The sequence below is a fragment of the Balaenoptera borealis genome (assembly GCF_965194805.1).
Source record: "Balaenoptera borealis genome assembly, chromosome: 5".
In the NCBI taxonomy this organism is placed as follows: Eukaryota; Metazoa; Chordata; class Mammalia; order Artiodactyla; family Balaenopteridae; genus Balaenoptera; species Balaenoptera borealis.
In genome coordinates, this window is record NC_138862.1 from 92,054,635 (window position 1) to 92,072,584 (window position 17,950).

At 34.0% G+C, this 17,950-nt stretch overlaps 1 protein-coding gene across 3 annotated transcripts in view; it reads right to left on the reverse strand.

Annotated features, from left to right (window-relative positions):
• NAALADL2 (N-acetylated alpha-linked acidic dipeptidase like 2) overlaps window positions 1–17,950 on the reverse strand; it is a 1,512,458-nt gene that overhangs the window by 1,115,288 nt on the left and 379,220 nt on the right. The window lies entirely within an intron of this gene.

Below are 17,950 nucleotides of genomic sequence, written 5' to 3' on the forward strand. Positions count from 1 at the left end.
AGTTTTCTCATTTATCTTGTGACTGAGTAAAATCACTGATTACTTTTGTGTCTGTTCCCTAGTCTATAATTGGAAATAATGATGCTTATCCTGTCTTGTTTACCAAATGGCTGTAAGAACACATAACCTTACCTGCTCATATTATGTCTGAGAAAATGTACTATAAACTGTAATGCAGAATAAAAGGACTATGTAAATTAGCTATAGTCAAATCAGTAGGAAGATATTTGGATATATATTTGGCTTGAAAAAAAAAGACTGGTATGTTTCTGAAAATTCTATCACCACACAAAAACCTGAGAAAGCGATGAAGTACAGTGGAAAGTATAGGGCTATGGAATCAGACAATCCTAGTTTTGGATCCCGTTTTCAGGCAACCATTGTCTATGCAACTAGAAAAATCTCAGTTTTGCTCTCCGTAAAATGGGGATAATAGTATTTTCCATGCAGAATTTGCTGGGTTGTTAAATCTGTGATCCATCATCAAGGAAAGACTTGTTTGATTCTTTTGGAATCAGAAAAGATTCTAATTCTTGGTGTCAAAAAAAATCATATTGGACTAATTTCTCATACCATATTCAAAAATAAACTCAAAATGGATAAAATATTTAGATGTAAGACCTGAAACCATAAAACTTCTAGAAGAAAACATAAGCAGTATGCATTTGACACTGGTCTTAGCAATATTTTTGGGATGTATCCCCTCAGGCAATGGAAACAAGAGCAAAAATAAACAAACGGGACTAAATCAAACTAAAAAGTTTATACACAGTGAAGGAAACTATCAGCAACCAAAAAGGTCACCTACTGAATGGGAGAAGATATTCACAAATGATATATCTTATAAGGGATTAATATCCAAAATATACAAAGAACTCATAGAAACTCAACAGCAATAAAATCAAACAACTCAATTAAAAAATGGGCAGAGGTCCTGAATAGATATTTTTCCAAAGAAAACATACAGATGGCCAACAGACACATGAAAATATGCTCAACATCACTAATCGTCAGGGAAATGAAAATCAAACCCACAATGAGATATCACTTCACAACTATTAGAATAGCTATTATCAAAAAGACAACAAATAACAAGTGTTGGCGAAGATGTGGAGAAATGAGAAGCCTTGTTTGCTATTGATGGGAATGTAAATTGGTGTAGCCAGTATGGAAAACAGTAGGAAGGTTCCTCAAAAAATTAAAAATAGAACTATCAAAAATAGAACAATCTAGCAATTCCTCTCCCGGGTATTTATCTGAAGAAAATAAAAACTCTAATTCAAAAAGATATATGTACCCCAATGTCACTGCAGCATTATTTACAATAGCCAAGATATGGATACAACTTAAGTGCCCTTTGATAGATGAATGGATAAAGATGTGGTGTATACACAGACACACACACGCACAATGGAATGTTAGTCATGATCAAGAATTAAATATTGCCATTTTTGACAACATGGATGAACCTATAGGATATTATGTTAAGGGAAATAAGTCAGACAGAGAAAGATAAATGCCATATGATTTCATTTATATGTGGAATCTAGAAAACAAGACAAATGAACAAACATAACAAAACAGAAACAGATTCATAGATACAGAGAATATAAAGGTGGTTGCCAGAAAGGAGTGGCATGGGGGAACAAGAAAAGTAGGTGAAGAAGATTAGGAGGTACAAACTTCCAGTTACAAAATAAATGAGTCACAAGTATGAAATGTACAGTGTGGGGTAACAAGACTTACTGTGGTGATCATTTTGTAATGTATAGCAATATTGAATCACTGTGTTGTGTATCAGGAACTAACATAGTATTGTAGCTCAGTTATACTTCAACAAACAAATAAATTTACAGAAAAAGAGATCAGATTTGTAGTTACCAGAAGCAGAGGTGGAGGGAGGGGAACTGGAAGAATGTGGTTAAAAGGTATAAACTTCCAGTTATAAGTAAGTATGAGGGATGTAATGTACAACATGATTAATATAATTTACACTGCTGTGTGTTATACACGAAAGTTGTTGAGAGAGTAAGCCCTACAAGTCCTCATCACAAGGAAAAAATCTGGTCTTCTTTTTCATTTATTTTTTATCTATATGAGATGATGGATAGTCATTAAACTTACTGTGGTAACCATTTCATGATGCATGTAAGTCAAATCATTATCCTGTATACCTTAAACTTATACAGTGCTGGAAGAAAAAAATTAAAATATTTAGATTAAAAAAAAAAAGAAAGGAGTTGTGGTCTCCACTCCTGATAGGGCTGTTAGGAAAGAGCTTTCAGCTATCAGTCCCTTCAAAGGTCAGACTTAGAGGCAGAGACTCACCTGGCCCACAGTGATATCCTGGGTGTCCCACATCGAATGACTGACTTACATGGAAAAAAAAGTTATGCCCCTCTAGGCCCGACTCAGGAAAACTCTCACGGGTCATTCTAGCTCCAGATCTTCCTGTGGTGCTGGTGAAGACTGTCATTGGGACTATGGAGTAGTTTAACTCTGGCCCAATCCTGCTTCCTTTCCTCCCTTCCACAGGTATTGGTCCCAGGGCACACCATTCCAAACATCCTGTACCCTAAACTCTGTGTTAGAGTCAGCTTTGGGTGGAGGCCAACCTGTGACATAGGATTAGTGATGATATATAGAAAGGCCCTGATAAACCATTCATCATCAGATAAGTAAAGGCTGCTATGGTTATCCTCAAACAAGTAAACAATAAACTACACAGTGGTTAATAACTACTGCTGCTATGAAGGCAGGGAAGATACTGGTATATAATCAGAAACAAAGTTAGTTCAATCACTTTGATAATTAATAGGATAATTCAGGCCCAATATAGGTTATAGAGAACTAGGGTCATCAAATGGATAATTTAGGTCGAAATATACTTTTACATAAAATGCCTACACAACTGAAGCAGAATTTTTTTCTTGGATAGTTATGAATTATCTCATATTTTTATTTGTTTTCAAAATGTAAATATAGTCTAAGATGGTAAACTTTGATGAGATAATTCACTGGGTTCTCCAGTGGTATCTAAACAGTGGTCTTTATTTCTCACTGAGTTGATTATGCTTTTGTAACAGAATGCTTAAGGAAAATTAGTGAATAAAAAAATGCCACAATGGAAACTTGACAGAATGGAGTCAAACTGATACATAATAATTCCTGATATGTTAATATAAAATCTTATTACTGAAATAAGAAAAGACTTGATAGGCATCATCAGTTAATAAGATAGCATAAATAATGCTAAAAGTTTATGTTTTTATTCCAAGCTGTTCCAGGCAATGCTGGACAGTAATCAACAAGTCGTGTTTAGACGTGCTACACTGAAACAAACTGACAAAAACTAGTTCATCACCATAATATTAGAGCAACTAAGTAAACCTTTGAGATATATCCTTTTTCTTACCATTATCTAAGATAGTAAAAACAGGAGAATTGTATATCTATGAAATACATGACATTCTTCAAATCTCATTTTGTCTAATCCTAGAATCATTAATGGGGTAGGAGGCAACTACTCTTGGTTTTACCTCTTCTAAATTTTCCCATTTTGACAGACAAAAAGATCCCACAAATTAATTACTAATAGATGTAGCTAACATTTATTGAGTCCTAATATGTGCCAGATGTTATGCTAAAATACTTTTTTGGATAATTTCATTTTAACCCTAACAAATACACTAGTAGGCAGGAACTCTGATTATTGCCTTCTTTACAAATTGAAAAAGAAATGAAAAATAGAAAGATTAACTAATTGCCCAAATGGCATAGGCAGAAGTTGAACCTCTCATATATATAATTGGAGAATTTAAAACCTAAACCAAATTAGATGAGCATAGCATCTTGTTTAATCTTTACAATATGTAAATCTATTAAATATATTAATATGAATTAGTCTTATTATCAAATGAAAAAAGAGTAAATCCTTCTGGAAAGCAGGAATAGTTTAGAATTACCCATTCATACTCTTTTTATCCTATGAATTGTAGAGTTACTTTTTTTAAACAGTCCTAACAACCACATATGTTTTCCATTTTATTCCTTTCTTTAGTCTAATTCAGAGTCCACACCATAAAATTTGTGTACAGCATTATATACAGAAGTCATGTATATCAAAATTTACCCATTGAGAAATTTTCAAGGGTAATCATGGATGATAAGCAATTTTCCCTCCCTCTCCCATATTCAGTAACATTTAATTACACTGTTTCCTATCTTGTGCTTTATTTACAGCACTTATCACAATAAGTAATTATACATTTAGTTTTGGGTCATTTGTTTAATGTTTGTCTTACACAATACTGTAAACTTCATAAAAGAACAAACCCTGCTGGTTTTGTTTACATTGTATCCTCAACACTTGGCATGGCCTTGTACCAAGTAGAGGAACAATAATTATTGTTGAATGTAGGAATAAAAGTTAGAAAGGAAGGAGGTGTTCACATTGTAACTTAGTTAAAATCAGCTCCTGAGTGATTGAGAATTCACTTTGCACATGATAAAGATCAATACATACATTATGATGTATTTTAAAAGAATACATTATACCTAATAAATGTGGATATAGACTTTGATGCTGAAAACTTACAGGAGAAAATTTTGAAAAGGTATGATCCCATCTTTGAAAATAGCAATTGAAATATTTTAAAATGTGGATAAAAATATTCTCAGATTAAATTATTAACTGGTGGCAAAGATATGAGTTTACAAAACTAATTTCAGCACTAATTTTTGAAATACCAATCACGATCCATTAACCAAGTTAGAGATGCCACAATGTAGGTACAACTTTTTTGGTGGCCCCTTAAACGATCTTGATAAGGAACTCATTAAAAACATACTTTAAAATCATATTAATTCCAAAAGTTAATTAATGTAATATATCATATTAATAGAAAAAAAACAAAATTATATAATCATGTCAATAGACAAAGAAAAAGTATTTGAGAAAATTCAATACCCTTTCATGATAAAAATTCTCAAAACACTATGAATGAATACAAAGGAATTTCCTCAACCTGATACAGGGCATTTACAAATAAAACACAGCTAATATCATACTTAATGGTACGGTAAAAAAACCTAAATGATTTCCTCCTAATAGCAGGAACAAGACAGAAATGTCCACTCTTTACTTTTATTTAGCATTGTACTGGAGGGTCTCAGGACTTCCCTGGTGACACAGTGGTTAAGAATCTGCCTGCCAATGCAGGGGACATGGGTTCGATCCCTGGTCTGGGAAGATCCCACATGCCACAGAGCAACTATGCCTGTGTGTCACAACTACTGAGACTGAGCTCTAGAGCCTGCAAGCCACAATTACTGAGCCCACGTGCCACAACTACTGAAGCCCGTGGGCCTAGAGCCTGTGCTCCACAACAAGAGAAGCCTGTGCACCACAACAAAGAGTAACCCCCGCTTGCTGCAACTAGAGAAAGCCCGTGCATAGCAAAGAAGACCCAACGACGAAGACCCAACACAGCCATAAATAAATAAACAATAATTAATTAATTAATTTTAAAAATTGTACTAGAGGTTCTAGATACAGCAATTACACAAGAACAAAAAATGTCCACCTAGAAACGAAAGAAGTAAAACTATTTTTATTTGCAGGTGACACTATGTTGCATATAGAATATCCTAAGGAATCAACTAGAAAAACTATTGGGACTAATAAACTCAGCAAGATGGCAGGATACAAGATCAAATGTATAAAAATGAATTATATTTCTATATACTAACAATCAACTTTGTGAAAATGATATTAAGGAAACCATTGCATTTAAAATAGCATCAAAAAGGATAAAATACTTAGAAATAAACTTAACAAAAGAAGTGAAAATCTTATACACTGAAAACTACAGAACATCGTTGAAAAGAACTTAAAAAGTTATAAATAAATGGAAATACATCCCACGTTCATTGATCATGTCTTAATATTGTTAAGATGGCAATGCTGCCCTTGATTGAAAGATTCAGAACAATCCTTATCAAAATTTCTGCTGCCTTTTTTGCAGAGTAAACAAGCTGATCCTAAAATTCATATAGAAATTCAACAGACCTAGAATAGCCAAAACAATCATGAAAAGAAGGAGCAAGTTTGTAGGATTCATACTTCCCAATTTAAAAACTTACTGTCGTACTGGCATATGGATAGATGTGTGGATAAATGGAATGGAATTGAGAGTCCAGAAATAATCCCATACAAATATGGTCAGTTGATTTTGATGAGGGTGCCAAGACAGTTCAATAGAGGAAACACAGTCTTTTTTTTTCAACAACTTGTGCTGGGATAACTGGATATCCACATGCCAAAGAATAAAGGTGGACCTCTACCTTACACAACACACACAAATTAGCTCAATTTGGATTATAGACCTAACTGTAAGAATGAAAACTATAAAACTCTTAAAACAAAATATATAAATAAATCTTAATGATCTTGGATTAGGCAATGGTTTCTTAGATACAACACCAAAAGCACAAGTAACAACAAAAACAAAAAAGACAAAATTTGACTATTTCAAAATTAAAAACTTTTTGTCCTACAAAGAATACCATGAAGAAAGTGAAAAGACAATCTGTGAAGTGGGGAAAACAAATTTGCAAATTATTATATCTGATAGGGGATATATTAGTCTGCTAGGGCTGCTCTAACAAAATACCACAGATTAGGTAGTTTAAACAATAGAAATTTATTTCTCACTGTTCTGGAAGCTAAAAGCCCAAGATCATAGCGCCAGCACTTGTTTTTTCCTGAGGTCTCTCTCTTTGGTTTGCCCACCTTCTCACTGTACCCTCACATGGCCTTTCCTTGGTACATGTGAGTGGAAAGACAGAGAGAAAGGAAGCAGGCATCCCTGGTGACTCTCCATCTTCTTATAAGGACACTAGTCATAAGTCCACACATGTGACCTCATTTCACCTTAATTACCTCTTTAAAGAATCTGAATAGGCATTTCTCCAAAGAATATATACATAAGGCAAACACATTTTTAAAATGTTTGAGACCATTAGTTATTGGGAAAATGCAAGTCAAAAATCACTATGAAATATCACTTCATACTTTCATACTCACTAGTATAGCTATAATAAATAAGACATACTGTAACAAATGTTGGTGAGGATGTGGAAAAATTGGATTCCTCATACATGTAAAATAGTATGATCACTTTTGAAAACAGTTTGGCAGCTCCTTAGAACATTGAACATAGAATTATCATATGACCCAACAATTCCAATCCTAGGTATATTTAAGAGAAATGAAAAAATATATCCACCAAAAATATGTATACAAATGTTCATAAATCCACACAAAAATTTGTCCATGAATGTTAATAATACATCAAAAGTGAAAATATTCCAATTATCTGTCTACTAGTGAATGGATAAATAAAATATGGTATTCCATATAATGGAATATTTTTCATTAATAAATAATAATGAAGTACTGATATATGCTACAACATGAATAAACTTTGAAAATATTACACTAAATTATAGAAACCAGGTACAAAAAATCACATATTGTACAATTATATTTATATGAAATGTCCAGAATTGGCATGTCTATAGAGATAGAAAATAGAGTAGTGGTTGCCCAGGGCTAGGTCTAGGTAGGGGAGATGAATTGTGGGGAAGAGTGGGAGCAATTACTAATGGCTGTGGGATTTCCTTTTGGGAGGATAAATATGTTCTAAATGAGATTGTGGTGATGGTTGCACAACCCTGTGAACTTACTAAAAACCATTTTAAATTGTACACTTAACCTGGTGAAATGTATGATATGTGAACTATATCTCAATAAAGATGGAAGATATAATTTCATTTCTATTAAATCATTTTCTACATCATTTAGGTGGCTTTTCAATAATAATTACTAGTCTACTTATGAAGAAAGTATCACCTATTAAAAGACGTGTGGAAAAGCAATGAAGAAAAAAATAACATTTCTTCAGCTATGGATATCTAGGTGCTTTTCAAATGTTAAGTGAATATCTCCTACTTAATGCTATGTCTAAGCTACTTACAATTTGTTTGAAGGTTTAATCACTCAATATCTCTTTCAGTTATCATGTTTGTCAGTTCACTGTCATGTTGACTTTATAGAATATTTACAGAGTTATTTGTTCTTATTTTGTTCTCAAATTTTAACTTAAAAGACCCTCCTGTTTCCTTAAGTAAATTCTATCCCTTGGGTTCTAACTGTTAAGTAATACAAATGATACCAATAGCAAAAAAAATACGGTAAGCTGTGGTCTTCTTTCTGCCAACAATTTTAGTTCAAAGACACTTCACAAAGTCTCAAAATTGGATGGATCTTTACAAGTCATTACCTGCTTCCCCAGTTGAGCACACAGGATTTAATTAATAGAATAATTGCTTAAAGAACTGGGTCTAGGCAAGAATCTATATCTGGAAATGCCAACTTCTCCACAGCTGTCCAACATGTACGCTTAATCCCACATTTCAAACCATTCTACCACTTCCGTTGTGAGACAACCCCCCAAAAATGTAAAAAAGAGAAAATGACAGAGAGAGAATAATGAAATCATCTCATGGATATTCCATGCATAGCGATCCTTTTCTCTATTAGATGGAGAAATGCCAATCTTTTGGCATTAGACTATTCTAGGGATATAAAAATATTTCAGGAAATAATACACATATACTCAAACAACTAGCCACACTATTACAGCACATTTAAATAATCGTATTAAAAATGCTGAGCTAGTAATTTCAACTTTTAAATTAAATAAGATAAAGCTCTATTTTTATAAAAATCTATTGTTTATTTTTTTGTAAATTCATTGTTTAACTTTTCCAAGTTGCAAATTTTCTCATGAGAACAGTGATTTTTCTATAGATCATAATTTTGATTTTTTTAGTAAGTAATAAAAACACAAATCAAGAGAGAAAAAATATTAAAGAATCAACAATATCTTAATAATATTAAGGCTATCAGATATTCACAGTACCTTATTTCTCCACAACTCAAATATCATTAAATTGTTGTGTTAATAAAAATAATGAAAAACAAAAACATTTTAAAATTCTAAATTTGATAGTAAATGCCACATGAGAAGAACCATAATGTCTATCATTTGATAGCCTCTCTGCAGAGCATATTTTTCTGTGATGGTACAACTTAAGTACAGAAAAAGATACCCTCGGTTGGCAACCAACCAATGACTGAAAAAGAACTACTACCAGGCACGAGCAACTGAATATCCATAACTGTAGAAAACTACATATCTTTAGAAATTTCATTCTTATATTTTCTCTACCCTCTCCCATTCCTCATCCTATATTAATAGGGCTAGAATATAAAGAATAAATATGACAAAAGATTATAATAATATATTGGCTTGGCCTTATATAATCAATAATTCTAATTTATAAAACCCTAAGTTTTATCTAGTACCTCTAAAACTAAAGAAAAAGTAAAATTGTTAATGTCATTTGACATGATTTATTGAGTAAATACTAGAGCAATTACATTGGGTAGAAGTTTGTCACTCTGAATCTAACCTACTTGTCATTAAACATTAAATATATTTTAAAGTCTCATAAAATCAAGTTTTTCCATATACTTTACTCTGAAAAGGAAGAAAATGAATCCACAACTACTAAAAACTGGGCTTCTTGCTACTCTGGAGCTTGGACTTCTCACATTCTCTCCAGTTGCTCAGCAACTGTAATTGTATTAGAATCATTATATTAACATTAGATACTACCAAGGTTTATTTTTCTTTCTTACAAAAGGAAAGCTATTGTTAAACCAAATAATTTCTTTGAGGATAAAGGTAGCAGCATTTTGAATCTGAATGGGCTCAAGTGTATCTTTCAACCTGCACAATTCAAATCACTCCTATGCAGATATAAAACAACCAGTTGGATTATGTACTTTTGTGTCTTGTGTGATAAGACCTGAAAAAACTCAGGACTAATATAAATCCTTTTTCAAAACAACTAAAGAGTCTTAGTTGATATAATTATTTAAATTATGCTCTCTTTTGAAAAAGCTGACCATAGAAATAAATTCATTATAAATCAACAAATTTTCAAAAATACTTAGATTTTATTTTATTTTTTATTGTTTTATTTTATAACTGGAAGAAAGGACTATCTACACTTATTGGTAGAATGTTGTACAAAAAAGCCAATGCTTCTGGATGATTTTCAGAAGCATCATATAACTTACTACTACTCAGAACTACCAATAAACAAATGATTTGACCATAACTTTGGTGGTGATTTGTGCCTTATTTACAGGGTTTACCAAGAACCTATCATGATGACCACCCTATATTATTAACCAGTAAGTGTTTTCTGAATCAAAATGAATAAAATAATCAATAGAATATACTCTAAAGAACCTATTGTTAAATAACCTGAATTAACCCAATTCTCGCTAGAGGTTATTTACCATGACTAGCCTCTAATTGGCTTGTGCTGTTAAAAAATGAAAGCCATTTCAACTCAGTTTTTATATCTGAAAACCAATAGAGAGAAATTAATTAAAAAGAAACACAAATTACCAGATAATTCATATGAATACTATGATAAATCATCTTATATCAATACAGATAAATTATTCTGTCTCATAAGAGAAAAGAATATGGCAAGGCAAAATAAATTAGGATACTGTTTATTTCTCTAAAAACCTGTATCCATCATGATACACTAAGTACTTATGCACTTAAGGACATTGTTATCCTTGTAAACACCTTATAAGTGCAGTGGTTCCAATGATTCAAAATGAACCTTCATATTTCAATGCTTATGACACATTTTATCATGTAAAGATAAAGTGACTATTTTTATCTTACATAAATCAATCCAAATCTCTGCTAAGTTCAAAAAAATGCATTGGCAAACCCTTTAAACTGGCAATTTAAACTGAAAGATATTTATACTGTAGACAGAGAGGACTTATTTTAGCAAGGCCAACTCAAAATGAATATTCTAGCTATGCTTGCTATTATCCCTTACTCCCTTAGAGTAGATAATATCTTACTCTTAACTGTCAGATTTTGTTTTTAACTTTGAAATTTTAACTGTTTGTTTTTTCAAGAAGAGTTAATCACACATAAAGATAACTGATTTGAGGCATCAAATAAGGCTATAATATAATACAATGCCAACATTATGAAAGATCCTAAAATTGGGGGGAAACTTAAAATTGTACAAGGCATGGAGCTAGCTTCCTTTTTTAAGAATGATAAGAAGGGACAAAAAAACATTATGGAAGAGTGGTGATAGTCAAACCAAATATAGGTCATTTGCTATGTTAGATAGCTTACCTTTGGGTAGATGTTTCAAAATGGGGCCAGAAGACAGTGTTGAGTGGGGCTATACTGTCTCCACCACACCCTTATGGATAAAAAGGGATCGAACAAATGGCAAGAGAATTGGCACACAAGATGGGTCATTCACCACACATCTAAGCAACAGAAAAAATGGGAAAAACAGAATTCTTAGCCTTAAGCTTTGATTTGGTCTTGGAACACTATGTTAATACAACATTAACATAGTGTTATGTAATACAACATTCTCCTGGGGAGAATATTTTTAAATGTTACAGAGGAGCAGCTTTTGGAAGAAGCGGCTCTAACACTGCCTATGGGCTGAAGTGTTTTTTAAATGCATGCAGTAAAGTTATGTGGTCTCTGAAGATGCTCTCTTAATGGTTTCTGTCCAAGACTTCTCAATGTCAAAATCTTGTGAAAGGGCCCATTCTCTCACTTTCCAAATGGAGGAAGAGCTGAGAGGACAATCTGAGCCCTGAGCTTCTCTTCAACACTGCTATTTATCTTTGTGTCATGCAGAGTTCTGGCAGACAGCACACAGGAAGGAGTTAACTGACAAGGTAATTAACAGAGAATCTACAGAAGTATGGACAGGGCTATGGGAACTAACAGGGGATGGTGAAGCATCCAGGACCTAGCAACAGGAGGAAGCTGTTACCACCCCTAAGTCTAATAGGATGAGAAGATCAAGCAGCATTATTAGATCTCAGTGAGAACTAGAACCTGAGCAGTATAAGTAGAAAGACTATGTAGTGAATTGAGGGGTAAACATAGAGACTTCCTAGATCAATCAGGTTTATAAAAGTGAAAGAGAAGCAATAATTACAATAAGAAAAATATCTTTTAAATCAATCCTCGATTTGTCAAACTGTTTATCTGATGTGTCAGTATGGTCAATAACAATTTCTTCAGATGTTTGCTTACTTGTAGAAAAATCTTTCCCTAGTTCCATCAGTGTTTCATTTGTATGTGTATCAAAAGTTTGTATTATTGCAAGACTTTTTTAAAAAGTATGGACATATCGATATCCTCCTGTGTATAATACGTATTCTTCATGGGACTTTGGAAAATATAACATTAAATATGGATCTTTTACGAAACAACTGAACAGTAAACTTGGTTTTAAAGCCACTTATGCATGCTCTGTGGAGGGCAAGAATCTTTGTTCTGATCATCGAAATATCTTGTCTAGTTCAGTAGCTGACACATATGATGTACTCAGTAAATATTTGTTGAATGAAATATAAATGATGACTATTTCGCTGTCTATATTTTTTTGGTAGCCCATAATACTTCTGTTATTTTCTTTTTACTTCAGATACTGCTTTCAAGCCAGATAAGGCTTCACAGTTTGCTGTCTACTACCCAGGTTTCTCATGGTCATTCTCTGTCTAATTTCAACACCAACTTAAAATGAAAGAATTCTCTACCCATGTTTATTTTGTCTCCTACATACAATGTATTGGTGAATCATCATTTCCTATTCTATAACATGATTCTTATGTGTTCTTCTCATCTTCCCCCAACCCCAAAGAAGTCTTTATCACCAGCCTCAGTTAATTGCTTTTTAGACAATGGAAACTATCTTTATGTTGAAACTCAGTTTCTATGCCATCCCTAAGTTACTTTTTATAACTTTCAAAATTATTTTACATTTCCTTCATTTTGATTCTGTGTTGCAATAACTTACATCATCATAAATTCCTAAGTATTACCTACAAAGTATTTGAATAGCCACTTATAAAGATGTGCCATACTAAACACATGAACATGCTGATTAGGTTAGTCCTGGGTAAACAGAATATTTTTAAGAGTAAATAAAAACAAATGAAAAGAATATAAACCTTATTTTCATTTTTACAAAGCCTAACTAAATTAGAGATAGGTTACATGAAAACAATAGAACTGCATTACTTATGGTTTGACAGGAGGTTTTTGTTTTTTTGTTTGTTTGTTTGTTTTGGTTTGTTTGCTTTTAGTTTTCTTCCTAGAATTGATTAATAATGAGTTTATACAATGTCCTAATTCTTCAATGGATGAAGTTATTGACAATTGACAAGTAAATATCATAATCATATGGAACATAAGTATTCTAATAAAGATGCCATTTGAAAAATAAACTCATTTACTTTAAAGAATTAGCTCATACAATCTTAAGTCACTTTCATTAAATTATAAACATGTTAATGTTACTTATATCCAAAAATAACTGACAGTTTCTTCTGTTGTTGTTGAAGTGTAAGTATTTTGGCCCAGTGCTAACATCTGCAAGTCTGGAGCAAGAGTACAAACAGAGGACCCAGCCCTCAGCCTCACCCCATTCTCTTCCTAAACCAGGCCCCATCAGGAAAATCAGAAGCCTGGTGCGTGTGTGGAGACCACCAGCTGCATCTGAGCCCGACTGGCTCCTCCCTGCCCCTGGCTCCATCCCCCAAGACAGATTCAGAAAGAGGCCTGTGCAAGGCCAGGAAGCAGGTTAGGGGTGTATTTGGGGCAGAGAATTTCTGGCTCCCTGGTACCAACATTATGGGATTGGGATGTGGGGTATATGGGGAGGGACATGGGCTCCAGTTGGGCAGGTCCCTGTGGGAGAGATGTGGTGGGAGGAGGATCAGCCAAGGATCTGGAAAGAATGCAGCCCAAGGCAGGGTCCCAGTTGTCCGGGTCTAAGTGAAGGGCAGAAGAGTACCGACTGCATTTCATGAGACTTTTTTATGGAAAGGGTCCAAAACATTACAAAAACTAAAAACACTCAGAAAACTTATGAAGTTTTTTACCCTATATAGGAAATTTTGAGATGTAGTAGATGTCACAACTCTTATTTCAACACAATGTTCTTTTGAAACTGCACTTTCCTACAGTAAGTACTCCAAAGCTAATAAACCCTAAAGCAAACTCTAAAATTTAAAACATGAACTAAAGTATACTTTATATTTTCCTATATTATATTTTTTGTTTCTATGTACACTATATCTCACCAATGTCTACCAGGACACGTTAAGTGGATATAAAACTGAAGTAAATAATAATAAAACTGACAACATGTCTTTGATTCTAAATAAATTATTAGCATTCTTTGGAGTATCCACTGGGTACACATTGTTGCATTGGGATATTAATGATTTACAAATTATTATTTTTCTGCATGTTGTTACAGTTTATAGAGAAATATTTCAACAAGACACAAAACAACTATTCTTTACTTATGCACATTTTTGACAGATTATTGTTTTTAATGAACCACATAATGGAGAAGAGGAAAAGGAATCAGGTCAGATGAAGCATGCCATATTGATCAATTTTATAATAAGCTAGAGTATCAATATTATAGGAACCGAACAAACAGGAAGATTTCTAGGATCTTGACCCTTTACAAGGCTACAACGCTCTACCAGGAAACTGGGGCCCAAGTGTCCACAATTGCCAGGAAATCCCACTTGGCTCCTGTAGGAATGTGTAAAATTGTCATACAGCCTCCTCTCTTGAATAGAGTAAAAGAGAGCAGTCCCTAGTTTTTAGGGATGTCAAAGATCCCCTTTTTCCTCAAGGGCCACTCCAGTTGTGAAGGAAATATGTCAGAGGTTTCACTCAGCATGACAAGGTCCCATTGGCAGGTACACTCCATCTAATGCTTCTGGAGTCAGACCTGCTGGCCAGCATTTTCCAGCAGGGCCTTTGTGACGGCTGATCTCAAAGTTTGTACCTCTAACTTTGCTCGGCTTCCACACGGTCTCTAAGTGGCAGCTTTCAGCAATGGCGTCCATGGTTGACTTCTCTCAGCAGCTGTTGCTAAGTCGGCTGTTCCGTGTGGTTGTTCTAACACTGGCTGCTGGTAGAAAGCAGTGTCCTGAAGCCATCTCTGTGGTTTTTCATCTACCTTTTGCATTTCAGATACTGCTCACCTCCTTAAATACTGGTCTAAAAACATCTTCTAGGTTTTGTTTCTTTAAATCAATTAATGAGTTCCCTGTTAACACCCAGCACTATCTCCAGAAGGCATTTCACAACAGGGTTCCTGGTGAGAGCTATAGACATAGTTAGGATACTTTAGTTTTCTCAAATAATTGCATTTTAAAAGAATTTACTTAAAATCTTTCTTAAGTCACAGTTGGGCAACAAGACTCAGTAATATTCTGTAGGGTCTGTTGACTCTCCCTTCCCTCCCTACCCAATCCCAACCCCAGCTGGTGACTTAACTTTCTTTGGTGGCAGCAAAGTGCAAAGAAAGTAAATGAAACACGACAAACTGCCACAATAGATAGCAACTCCAGCCAGTCCTAGAAGCCACCACACCAATATTGTAAGTTGTTTTCTATTCCAGTCCTGGTGTTCTGTCCATGTATTATTGGCCACCAGACAGAACAAATGAGGTCATATGGGTTAATGAAAACAGTTTTCTTACAATGACAATAATCTCAGCAGCAGAAGATACTATAAGTCTCCATTACTCAAGAAGATTCCAATCTCACAGGCTCATTATGATCTCTCTACTTAAGACCTAGTTCATCCTTTTGTGATCATTTGTTTTCTACAACACAAACCTCTCAAACGTTTATATTACAATATCCTGAGCATGGAAAGGGGGCCCTGTGATCTAGGTAATCAGTAGTGCTGCCTCTGCAAGTTGGTCTGGGTTGGACCCTCTGTTCCACTTGGTTCCCAAGACAGATCTCTGCATTTGGCTCACCTCAATTTGGTAATATTGAGAATGTATGCACTTTATGACACCATTTTTCTTACTCTCATCTCTTTGTCCTTTCATTAATAAAATAGATTTGGGTGAAAAATACCTCCCAATAATGTCATAATCCATGGTGCTTCATTGCTATATTTTGCTGGGCCTAAGATGCCAAGGTCTGTTGAGACTCCCCTGGTTAAAATCAGACTTCCAGGATCTCTCATTGTTTATTCTCCGTCAGGAAGTTAAAGGAAGAACTTGTCAGCCTTTCAAAAGAGAACCTGAACTCATATTCAAAGAACTTAGCAAAAGGCTCTAACATTTCTTTTTTAGTCTACTTTAGAGAGCAACAAGGGTATTTATTCATATATACCTATCATCCATCCTGTATCTATTATCTAATCTTCATATCACAAACACTCTAAAAGTGATTCTGAACTACTGATTTGGTTATTAATCAAGTCAATCTATCTTTTCTTTTCTAGTACAGGTAGGGACAAATACTTAAGTACCAGGTATAAAAGTTATCAGAAAGCACATGAAGTTTCAGCTTAAGTATAAAAAATTGACACACAAGTTGATCACCGATTTATAAAAACCCAGAAGATGTATTCCCTTCTTGATATGTCCCTAGGACATATCTCTGTCCTAGCTAGGTTTAAAAAATACATTTAAGCCCTATTCCAGAGATAAAATGGATATTAACAACTATGGTTTTCCAACAATTCTCAGACTGTAATTTTGTTCAGGGAGCTACTTCTGAATTATTTGAGTTAAGAAAGGGCAAACATTTTAAATTATTTCGTCTTTGCTGATTTTCTAATACAATTTATCCATTCATTTATAGGATCATCTTTTTAAGCACAGTATAAGTTTGCTTCTAATGCCACACACCAGTTGCCATAGCAATCATTTTCTTCCATTCATGTGTACATTGACTTCCTTCCTGTTTTTTAGGCTGCCTTTCCAGACACTTTTGCTCATGGAAATCTATGAAAAGTCATTTTTCTTCATGGTGTTGTCTAAAGCAAATGTTTAATGAGTTTTAAATCTACAAATGCAATATGCCTCTGCTGTGCTGTTTATTTTACCCATTCTTCATTTATCACCAAATAATACACATTTCTCTTAATCAACTTAACAGATGAAGGAAATCAGATTGATCACAGATAAACCTAGATAAGCTGAGTTCCTTAATATACTAATATATTCCAAGGCTTTGAAAACTTTAGGTGCTTAAAATACAATGTGCTTTGATAAGGTCCTGTTGATTACTGAGCTAGCCCCTCCCCCCTCCCATCAATATCCACCAACTCACAGTTCCTTCCACAGGTTCCCTTCATGTTTCCAACTGTTTATTTTTTTTTAGGGGTCAACTCTTACATGCTATGTCCTTTCTCATAATTATACAACAGTAACTCTTTTAATGAATATTATATAGTCCTATCCTATTTTATAGTACTGATTCTTCTGGAATTCATCAAAATACTATCAAACCTGCAATATTTTTGACTTTTAATGAATTCAGAACATACAATCATGGACAGATAGCCACACCACACCATGCACACACACACACACACAAACAACTTGTTCCCTGCCTCAACAATTTACTTGTGGATATGTTCTACATGGGGCCATAAACAATGGAAGAGCTAAATAACTATACAAGGGAACAACCCATGAAACACTGCAAGGCATGATTAATTGCTTGAACAAGGGGTATAGACCATAAGGTTCATGGCAAACAAGAGACTAATCATTTTGCAATTCAGGGTTAAAGGATTATTCCCCCAGCTAAATACAGAAACTTCTGCCTGGGCATAAAAACTGTACCACATTTGGTCCAGTTAATAAAGAGAGCTCAGTGAAACCTGCGATTCTCTACTATGAGAACTTCAGTACCCTGAATCCTTCAACATTTGCTAAAATTGCTCAGTGGCTTCAATTT